Here is a 9978-nt window from a genome sequence, read left to right as displayed (position 1 = left end):
CACGTATCATTTGTTAAACATGCTCTTACATTCTTCTCTGCCAAAGGCTAATAGTTACAGATATAGCATTGAACAACACAGACACAGACCTGTCTCCACAGAAATGACTGCCAAAATAGATTTGGACAGGAACCCAGGGGCGCCAAACGGTAGAGCAATAGAGAATCCGGCTGTGGCCAAAGCAGAGACTGCAGCAAAAGGGGAGGCTCATCCTAGAAGAAAGAACCAGAGAGATACACAAGCTTGAGTTCTGGGCATGCACAGTTCGCACTGGGGTTCTGAAGCACCTGGGCCTGCCTGCTCCTGTGCATGCCTGAGCATGGTGGGTGCTCATCATGCAGGGGCAGTCTAATGTATTCCTTGAATAGCATCAGTAGACAAGAGCCATTGCCGTCTTAAGCTTTCTATGCAGATCTGGAGGATTTTGTTTTGTTTTTCACTTAATCCTGTGCAGCGTGTGTATCTAGACAGCCAAGCCTAGCCTTAGCTCTCTGGCACTGACCTCCACGCCTTGTACCCCAGCATGCTGATAAGCACACTGTACCCTACTTCCTGCTAGAAGCACCCCCTACTTTGACGTGGAGAGTCAGGGGAAGTGTTTCAGTTCTCGAAGTTACTAAACCGTGCAAGGGGAAATTGGTGTAAGCACACCAAAATGCGGAGTGCATCCTGGCCTGGTTGTACAGAACTCCGGCTCCGGGCAGCCATCAGGAGCTCTGTCAAGACTCTGTAATGCACAAGGCTCCATGTTGGAATTCTCAACCCCAGAGGCCAAGGGACCACGGAGGAAAGGTGTTTAAAGGGTGCCACCTCGTAATGAGGAGGATGAAGGGTCAGACTCCACTGTTGAAGACAAATCTTTCCACCAAGATCCGCAGCAACAAAGATGATCCAGCCCATGCTGCTGTCAAAAGGCGCGAACAGCAAATCCCTTTAAATCTACCAATCTTAGCGTTCTCTGGGGGTGTGAGTGGATACAGACCCCCAGTGAAGCCGACCTCTGCTTCTCACCTCTTATCCCATCAGGTGGACAGAATTCCAATGGGGTGAGAAGCAGAGGTCGGCTTCGCGGGCAGCAAAGGATAAAGTAAGCAGAAACTAAGAAGAAGGTCGTTTCTGTTCTTTCTTTGTAATTCATGGAAAGCGGGGAGATCAGTAGAGTCACAGAAGACTGGTTACCACCGTGTCGTTTCCATTAGTCGTTGTGTGTCAGAGTGAAGGGGAGAAGAACATCACTGTCACACTGAAAGAAAGTGGCCCATTTGTTCAACGTGGCGGTCACGTCCCTCCTGACTTCTCAAGGTCGTCATAGAGTAAGCTAATTTCCATTTGGTGGTGTGGAACTTTAGTCCGAGTGTCTCTGTTTTGAGCCTTGCTAGAGGCTATTTGGGGTCAGCACAGAAACGTAATCTGAGGGGAAGGGAGGACTTCCTATTGTGTTTATGCAGCAGTGTTCTAGAAAAGTAAATTATAAGCCAAGGAAAGAAGGACAGTTTAACCCTGAAGTACAAGAAAAATTGCCTCAGGACCAGCAAGACAGGTCAGAAAGTAAAGGACACTAAGGCTGGTGACCTGGTGACCTGAAGTCAACCCTCTGGAACCCACATGGCAGAAGGAAAACCCATAATCATAAGTTGTCCTCTGACTTCTGCATGTGCCCTGTGGTGTACACACCTCCCTCACCCGCATCCAGCAGATCGATAAGCAAACATATTTAAAATATTTTAAATTAAAAAAAATAAAAGATCCATTGCTTCAAAGAATAGAACGGCCATTGTTGTTGTGCTTATGAACTTATAGTGTAGTTTTAAAATCAGTGTTTCTTTTCTGCCTCTTCTTCTCTGAAGGCATGCAAAAAAAGCCACTCATTGTACTAATTAAACCCTACCTGAAGATCTGGTTCATACTGGTTTCTATTCTTTGTAGGGAACAGACAGAGAATGGAGTATTAGAACTACTAACAAAGAGGGAGTGGGAAATGAATTATTAACAGAAACAACAATTCAAGCGAGAGACTATCAGAAGAAATTGTGCCTGAGTTTGAAAAGTAATGACTTCTATAAGAATAAAGGGAAGTGACTCTTGTCCCTCTGGTTGAGGAAGAAGGAAGCACACAGAGAGGAACCACCCTACACCCTGTCTGCTGAAGGGATTAGAGAGATACAAGCACCTTCAAGTCACCCAAGACGTGAGACACTGAAAGCATAGCAGGCTAGACTTGTCATCGGATGATATTTTTAGGAGAGCTTAGTTTGCAAGCTAGAATTACAGAACAGAAAGATGCAGTCAATTAAAAGTATTTAAAGATGAGTTTCTGGCACGGGAGAGGACAGGCAGGAGAGTCATAACCCGTGACAAAAAAACAGAGGAGACTATTATCTCCACAAAGGCCTGGGTGCCACTTTAAAATGACATTTTAAGATAAACTGATTACACCCCAATAGCCAGTTCAAGATGTCAACAAAAGGGCGTGGCTTATAGAAGAATTAACAACAAGGATCCAGAGGCTTTGCCTCCCTGGGAAAGGTTGCCGTGTTTGTCATTTCATCTCTGACGGCTTCATTAAAGGTCCTAGCAGTGGGCGGGACTATAAACTCTCACTGCCATAGAATCCCCACACTAGGTTTTCATGGCCTATGCGACACTACTATCTGCCCCACCCCCCACAGGAGCCTGGTTATTCCTACACCCACATAGGAGGCTTGAGAGTTAACATGGGACAGATGGGAGAACTGAGATTTGAGAAGGTCAAATGCGCCGTGGTGGCACACGCCGTTAATCCCAGCACTCGGGAGGCAGAGGCAGGNGGATTTCTGAGTTCGAGGCCAGCCTGGTCTACAAAGTGAGTTCCAGAACAGCCAGGGCTACACAGAGAAACCCTGTCTCGAAAAACCAAAACAAACAAAAAACAGAGTACAGAGCCTGTGTTTTCCCTCCACCCTACCTCTAGGCCCTGGGTTCAATAAAATGAGTCCAAAGATATTAAAGAGATGAAGACATTTAAGAGAAGACATTTCAGCGTTGTTGTCTCGCTCTGTCAAAACCACCTCTTAGCGTGCCTCAGCTCTTAGTGACGGCATGCCGTCTAATGTACTTTGTTTCTTGTAGCTTGATGGGGGTTCCCACCATCTGTACAGAATCTTATAAGAAGACTCCACACACGTCGGCTATCTTGGTTCTAACCCGATGATAACCTCACTTTCCAAAACCTCTCCTCTTCGGGTGTGTATCTCTTTTTCTAGACATGATCATCCTCACCCACTTTTAACTGGAAGAGCCAGCCATGGCTTCTCCACTTATTCTCCACTGCCCCATGGTGCTCACTGTAAAGAATCAGCAGCTCTCTAGCCTGATCTCCTCTGCTGTGACAAATGTCACCTAACTGTGGCCCTATGAGAAGCCGGACCATATATCGTGGGGCATGTATAAGTTTCATAACACACGGTGTTTCGGTTGCCTGAGATTCCAGTTTCTGACTTTGAATTCGATTTTATCTTAACGTGCTTTGCATGTTTACCGCTCCTCCCTTTTCTCGTGTAGTAACAATTAATAGTGTGAGCTAACATCCACGGGGGGGGGGGGTTATCCTGTGCTAGGCATGCTAAATTATGTCTATGCGCTATTTCATTTCATCTTCATAATCATGATCCTCGGTGTCTGGCTGAGGAGATCAAGGCACAGAGAAACAAGGCAACTTCCCCAAACTCACACAGCTAAGGTTAGCGTTAAAATCCACAAGAAACTCCACTTTAAGTATGCCATGCGGTGTCGTTACAGAAATGATTGTACGATAGACTGTATCACACACACACACACACAGCTCAACTACTCAAATATAAACACTTTGCACGACTGCCTCATTTTAATCCTCTCAGAACATTTTTGGGGTTTGCGTTATTGTGTTAGGGAATCTATTAACCTCTCTAATCCTTAGAACACTACCTAAAGTGAGGTTTTTCTGACTCAGTTTTCCCCTTCCTAAAATGACACTGTGAATAGTCTTTGCAAGTATCACTCTAATTTATGGATGTTAAGAATGCACATTAGACCACAGCTTGAGGCGGGCTCTGTCATTGCAAACAATTATCACTTTTGACCTGTCACCTCTGACCTCTGGCCTTCCTTCCTCATCAGGATCCCCACCCTAAGCTGCCGATGATGCTCCCTCTCTGGCTGCTACACAAGGCGTGATCATTTCTCTCTGATATCCGGGCTGTGCTTTGAAATAATTGATTTGTCAAATAATGAAGAAATAAGACCGGAGGAACAGTACCAACGTGTGTGAAACTTAACTGCACCCCGCGCGGTGGCTGGCCTGTACGTGAGGTGGGAGAACACTTGGTGATGAATGTACAATAAACACGTGCAGAAAAATGAAAGAACGCAGCCAGGAAGGAAGGTGGATAGAAGGCTGGGCAGAAGGCCGCTGAGCCTCAGCTGACCAGCTTGGGAAGGAGTCACGCAGGCTGAATAAAGACGCACTTTGTGTTTTCCAAAGGTGGTGTTTTATTTAACACTTCACCTCGTTCACAGCCAACCTTGTCTATTTAAATGAAACTAGGATTTCCAAAAATACACCTTATGAAGTCACTTAAAGAGCAAGCACGAGGGTCTCACTGGCAGGAAGGAAGTTTATGAGAAGGTTTGCATTTCTTTCTTGCTTTCCCACGCTTTTCAAAGGCCCTGGTCCTACCTCTTTCTCTGATATTTGGAAGGAAGCTCTGCAATTGTGAAAATAGATGCTCCAAAGACCTTAACCTAAATATTTACATTCTGCTTTTTTCAGTTGAACAATTGGCTTTGTTCTTTAAGCATTTAGGTCAAAATACTTAAATGTTTTAAAACATCAATAACCGGAGGATATGGGTGGGATTTTTTTCCCACTCCATAGTCTAAACTTGCAGGTTTTAGCAAAACCTTCATAAGAAAAGAATTGGGAGCTTTAAAAGCATAATGCACACACACACACACACACACACACACACACACCCTGAAAATAGAGGGGAAAGGGAGATTGCTGGCTCTGCACTCTCTTCAACACAAAAGCACCTCCCTTCCACTTCCCTCCACTAACCTGGCAAGCAAATAGAGCCCTGACTTCATGCAGAGAGCATTCCAAACCCTCGCACTGTGTAGGCTTGACCTCAGGGGTGACCATGAGCCCTGTATGTATCAGCACCTCATCTCAGAGCATTCCTAAGTGTTTGCAGTCACTGTCCTCAAGACACAGAAGTCAGACCCAGACACAGGGAAATCATGCTACTGCAAATGATGTCACACCTCAGATGTGACACCACCAGCCACCAGCCACCAGCCACCAGCCAGGGCCACCTAGCCTAGAGCGTGTGCCTTCCCTTAAAACAGGAGGCCACTCCTGTGAGGTCACCTTCTTTCCCTTCCATAAACTGAAATCAGCTTGGATAGCAGAGCTGAGAAGGAAGGACCTGGGCAAACTGCAAGAGGACTTTTTTGAGGTTAGGTCAACCTTGCCTGAGGTTTGGAAGTCAAGGACCCAACTCGGGAATAACAAGTTGACAGAATGGAACTGTGTGAGAACAAGAAAGAAATGGGGGTGGGGGGAGGCATTTATCTCATGAACATCTTCCTTTGCTGGTTTCATTTCACAGGCCTGCTCTGTGTGTGTCTGAACCCTGAAGAAAGCCCACTCCCCACCCCCCACCCCCAACCCCTACTCCCCACCCTCAGCCCCCGACCCCCACCCCTCCATCCTCCCACCGACATGTTCTTCTCCCACCAGTTTCCAGAACTGGTCTTGTTCACACTGGAAGTCAGAGGGAGATGGGCAAGTAGCTGTGTGTGTAGCCAGTTGTCTTGAACTTGGTCACCTTTCTAACAGTGGAACTGAGCCTTCGGTAATGAGGCCGCCACTTAAAGGCCTTTCGCTGCAGAAACCTCGAGGAGGCGTTTGGGTTCCCAGTCATCTCTATCAAACCTGACTTAAGTTTCCACGAGTCACTCGCTGACCTTCCTCTGTGTGTCACATTGCTCGTGTCAAGTTTCACCTGTTCCAATTCTTGGTTGATGACAGCGGTTTGCCCTTGAGAGCTGAGTGACAGGGGCGGCTGACAGACAGGCTTCCAAACCAATTACAGGGAAGACCAGGAAAACTAATTACCACCCCCGCCCCCCAAAAAAGGGATTATGAAGGCAAGGAGGCCAAGCGGGTGTTCCAGTGGGTGCCTTTATCCAAAGCTGTTTCTTGGGGTTGCCAGAGGTGAGGTGATGGATCACTTTAAGTCGTGGCGGCAGAGGGCCTAAGTTTACATTGTGTGAGAAAGAATGAGGGCCCGAAACCCTGAGGACCATCTGCACATGCCAGAGCTGGCAAAGGAGGAGCAAGAACAGACCACATAGATCTCTGAAGTCGCCTCGGGAGCGCTCGCCACTGTGATCCTTTCTAGTACCCAAGTACTCTGAGGGAGAGCCGAGAAAGACACATCTCTGCTGCTACCTCAGAAGCCCTTACTGCTGCGTCCACACAGCTCTGGCCTCTCCAGTCCCCGCTCTTGCCCGTTTTGTGAATTTCTTGCTGTATTCCTTCCAGGCACAGCTTTCCCCTCACTCGTCTTCCCGAGAGTATCCCCCCCCCCTCTCCTGTACTCTGTCTCCAGTGAGGAAGAAAAGCCCTGACCCATCGATGACTGTTCAGTTAGCACTCCCCTGTCCCAGTCTAAAGAGCAAAGAACAGCATCGACATTGATAACGTAGACAACTACGCAGAGACCGTAGGATCTGGGTTCTAGCCCACGGTTGCTACTTGCTCTTGCAGTCCGTGTGGTCTTGTGATCGTACCTCCAGGGCTTTCTCCCCATCGACCCGCTTATGTCTCCTGCTTGGTGTGTTCTAAATAATGAGTGTGGTGCTTGGCACACGGTCTGTTTTCCCCTGTACCTGAAGCATCAATAATCAGCGTTTCCATTAGTCACACGCATGTTCAAGATTTTACGTAATTTCTTAAAGGCATTTTTGTTTCCAGCCTGTGTACACTCTGGTTACTATAGTCTCAGAAGAAAACATGAGTTGGTCAAAGGTCACCAGGCTTGATTCTCAATTTGTTTAAAGTTGGATCTTCTTAAGTGCCTACATCTCTGAATATAGTCTCTCACTTTATAGGAAAGAAGAAGTCTTCCACTCGAGACTGCTTCAATTTAGGAGTTGTCAGTGAAATGAGCTGAAGGGTAGACTTGGGGGAATGAGTTTGTGCTTGAATAATCTAATTTTATTGACACCTTTTTTTATGTTAACATGATATTAAGACCTCTGTGGGTAGCCGTAGCTGTTCCCTGGGTGAGGAAAGCTGGCTTCCTGTCAGCTGACGGTCAGTCCTCATGGATGCCAAGCCTTATTAAATCGCTACTGAACGTTCGTCTTCTACAAAACTTTCTAATCCTGACACACAGTAAGCAAGCTAGAGGTCCTTTGGCAAGCAGCGAAGCGGCACAGGAAGAAGAGGACAGTTTGTGCGAAGCGTGAAGACAGGTTTGTGAGATAAAAAGACTTCGAAGAAGTCCTGCAGGATGACTCACACCAGGGCTTCTAATGGCCTTTCTCCTGGCCACACGAAGAGAAACCAGCTCCGAAGACTTTACAGGGTTCCATGCCCCCTTCAGAATTTAAGGCCAAGTGATCTGAAAGAGTGCACCTGAACCTAATGCCTCCCCCGTCCCCTGAGGAGCCCGTTTCCAGGTACACTTCCACACTCCATGGAGCAACCGGGCTGTGCTCTGCAGTCATTCATCAAAAATGTGCTGAGGCCCTACCTCACTAAGCCCCGGGGACAAGCAAATTCTCATTGCCAAAGAATGTGACGATGCCCCCTCCCTCCCAAAAAGGAAAAAAAATTTAAAAAGTCAGTACGAACAGGTAAATAGGTGAACGCGTGCATCTTAGCAAAGATTGCACAAATCCAGATCCACATCCTGTCTCCCGTCATGAGGGCATGAGTCTGCTGTGGTTAAATGAGATAGCGGTTCCTTTGTTCTTGATCATTGGTTGTTGCTGTTTGCTTGTGTTTGTTCTAATGGGATGTCTGGGCAGAGGAAGGGGCTCAGTCAGTATAAAGGACGCTATGGATGGATGGAAGCTACCTGGAGCTGAGCTGTGCCAGACATTATAAAGATTCTTATAATTACAGTCCCTTTCCCTTCCCATCCCATCAGACAGCTTTAGAATGCCATCTTCTTACCATCTGTTCCGTATGAGTTGCAGAATTATTGATGGGCTGCACCCTATGGAACAGGGCCTTGGAGTGCCCTGTTTACTCCGCTCTACCCACCAGAGGCCCTCTTGGCTCCTCTTTCCCACCTTTTTCACTCCCCTGCCCTCCCCCACCTTCTCTCCTCTCTCTCTCTCTCTCTCTCTCTTCCTCTTCCTCTCTGCCATTTCTCAGGCTGACTTTCCTAGTGAACCACCACTTCTGAATTCCTTAAAGCCAATGAGTCATACACTGGTCCGAACTTGTGTGCATTCCTGTCCCATACAGAACCCTTGCCTAATACATTTTTAGTTAATAATAAGACATCGGGCAAGCTTCCCAAGAAACACCCTTTACCTCTGACCTCGCTACCTAATTTCACACACATCCCAGTAACGTGTAGGAAGAACCTAGACTTCTACCCAGAGTCCTTCTGGGGGAAACAAAACAGATCCTGGTAAACACTGAGAGAGAGACAGGCCTCTGAATAGAGACGCAGGTAAGGCTAAATAAAGTCAGACACAAGAGTGTCTTGGAGGGAGGACACCCGCAGGACATGGCTTCCAGTAGGGAACACCTGCTCACAAAGCACCTTGGGAAGGAGGACAGAGGGGACTGGGGCGGCAAGCAGCCACATGACTTCAGAGCGGACAGAGGCAGCAAGGAGAGATCCCAGAGATAGCAGAGAACTTGATCCTCTGGGAACAGAGGGGAAGGAAAGCCTTTCAGAACACCCTGCTACCCACCCAGGCGAGGGGGCTGGGAGCTGAACACGGTAGAGGAGAAGGTGACGTGCTTTGAGCTGCTTGTCCACCCAGTTTACTCACGGTTATCTCAAGTGGGACTGGAATGCCCCCAAGCACAGAGGCCGGAAATGACTGTTGACCTCCCAGAGGCCACACAGGCATCTAGGGGTCAAGGCAGGTCTCTTCCTCACTTCAAGTACAAGAGCATCTAGAGAATTTCACAACCACCTGGATTTTACATTTTTAAATTCATTTTTCTAATTCATTTTATGCTCGTGCCTTGCCAAATATTATTAGTTCTTAGTGACTAGAAAGTCTATATTGTTGCTTTTTGTTCGATGATTTGTAATATTATTCATGGTAAGAGCATTCATTTTTCACTTGCTGACTAAACCAACCATGTTTCTGACTCAGATCTTAAGATGTGAGTTGCATATGGCTTTCCAGAACCTTTGATTCACTCCTCTTCAAGGTCCTGCTGGCCCTCGGGTGACAATGTCTGCAGTAAATTGAAGACCTCATCCCAAAAGCTCGTTCAATATGTTGGTCTCTGTGTGGAGCCATGTTAGTCACTCCCAGGGGCTGGGGGAGGGGGACACAGGTGTCAGGAGCACTGGAGAACGCACCACCTTGGGGAAAAGAAGTTTCCTAGAAGCACGCAGTAAATCCTGGGAGGGCACTGCAGCCTGGCGTGGTCAGACTCCACACATGTCGGGCTGTCCTGCTCAAACAGCCAGTGTGCTGGGGATGAGACAGCGAGAGTGCCTAGCATATACAAAGGCTGCACAAAACACACCGGCACGCACGTGCGCACATGCACACATGCACACACACACACATACACACATACACACACACACACACACCTGCTTAAGAACCAGCCAGAATTGCCTGAGAGCAAAGGAAAAAGGGAGAGAAGGAGGGAGGGAGGAGAAGAGGGAGGGAGGGGATAAATTTCTACCCATAACCCTCACCAGGTACCTCACAAGGTCAGAACTAGACTCTTAAGCCAGTTAA

Source organism: Mus caroli, chromosome 15 (genome assembly GCF_900094665.2).
Source record: "Mus caroli chromosome 15, CAROLI_EIJ_v1.1, whole genome shotgun sequence".
NCBI classification, from domain to species: Eukaryota; Metazoa; Chordata; class Mammalia; order Rodentia; family Muridae; genus Mus; species Mus caroli.
The sequence above is the reverse complement of the archived record's forward strand: the minus strand, read 5'-3'. Positions refer to the sequence as shown.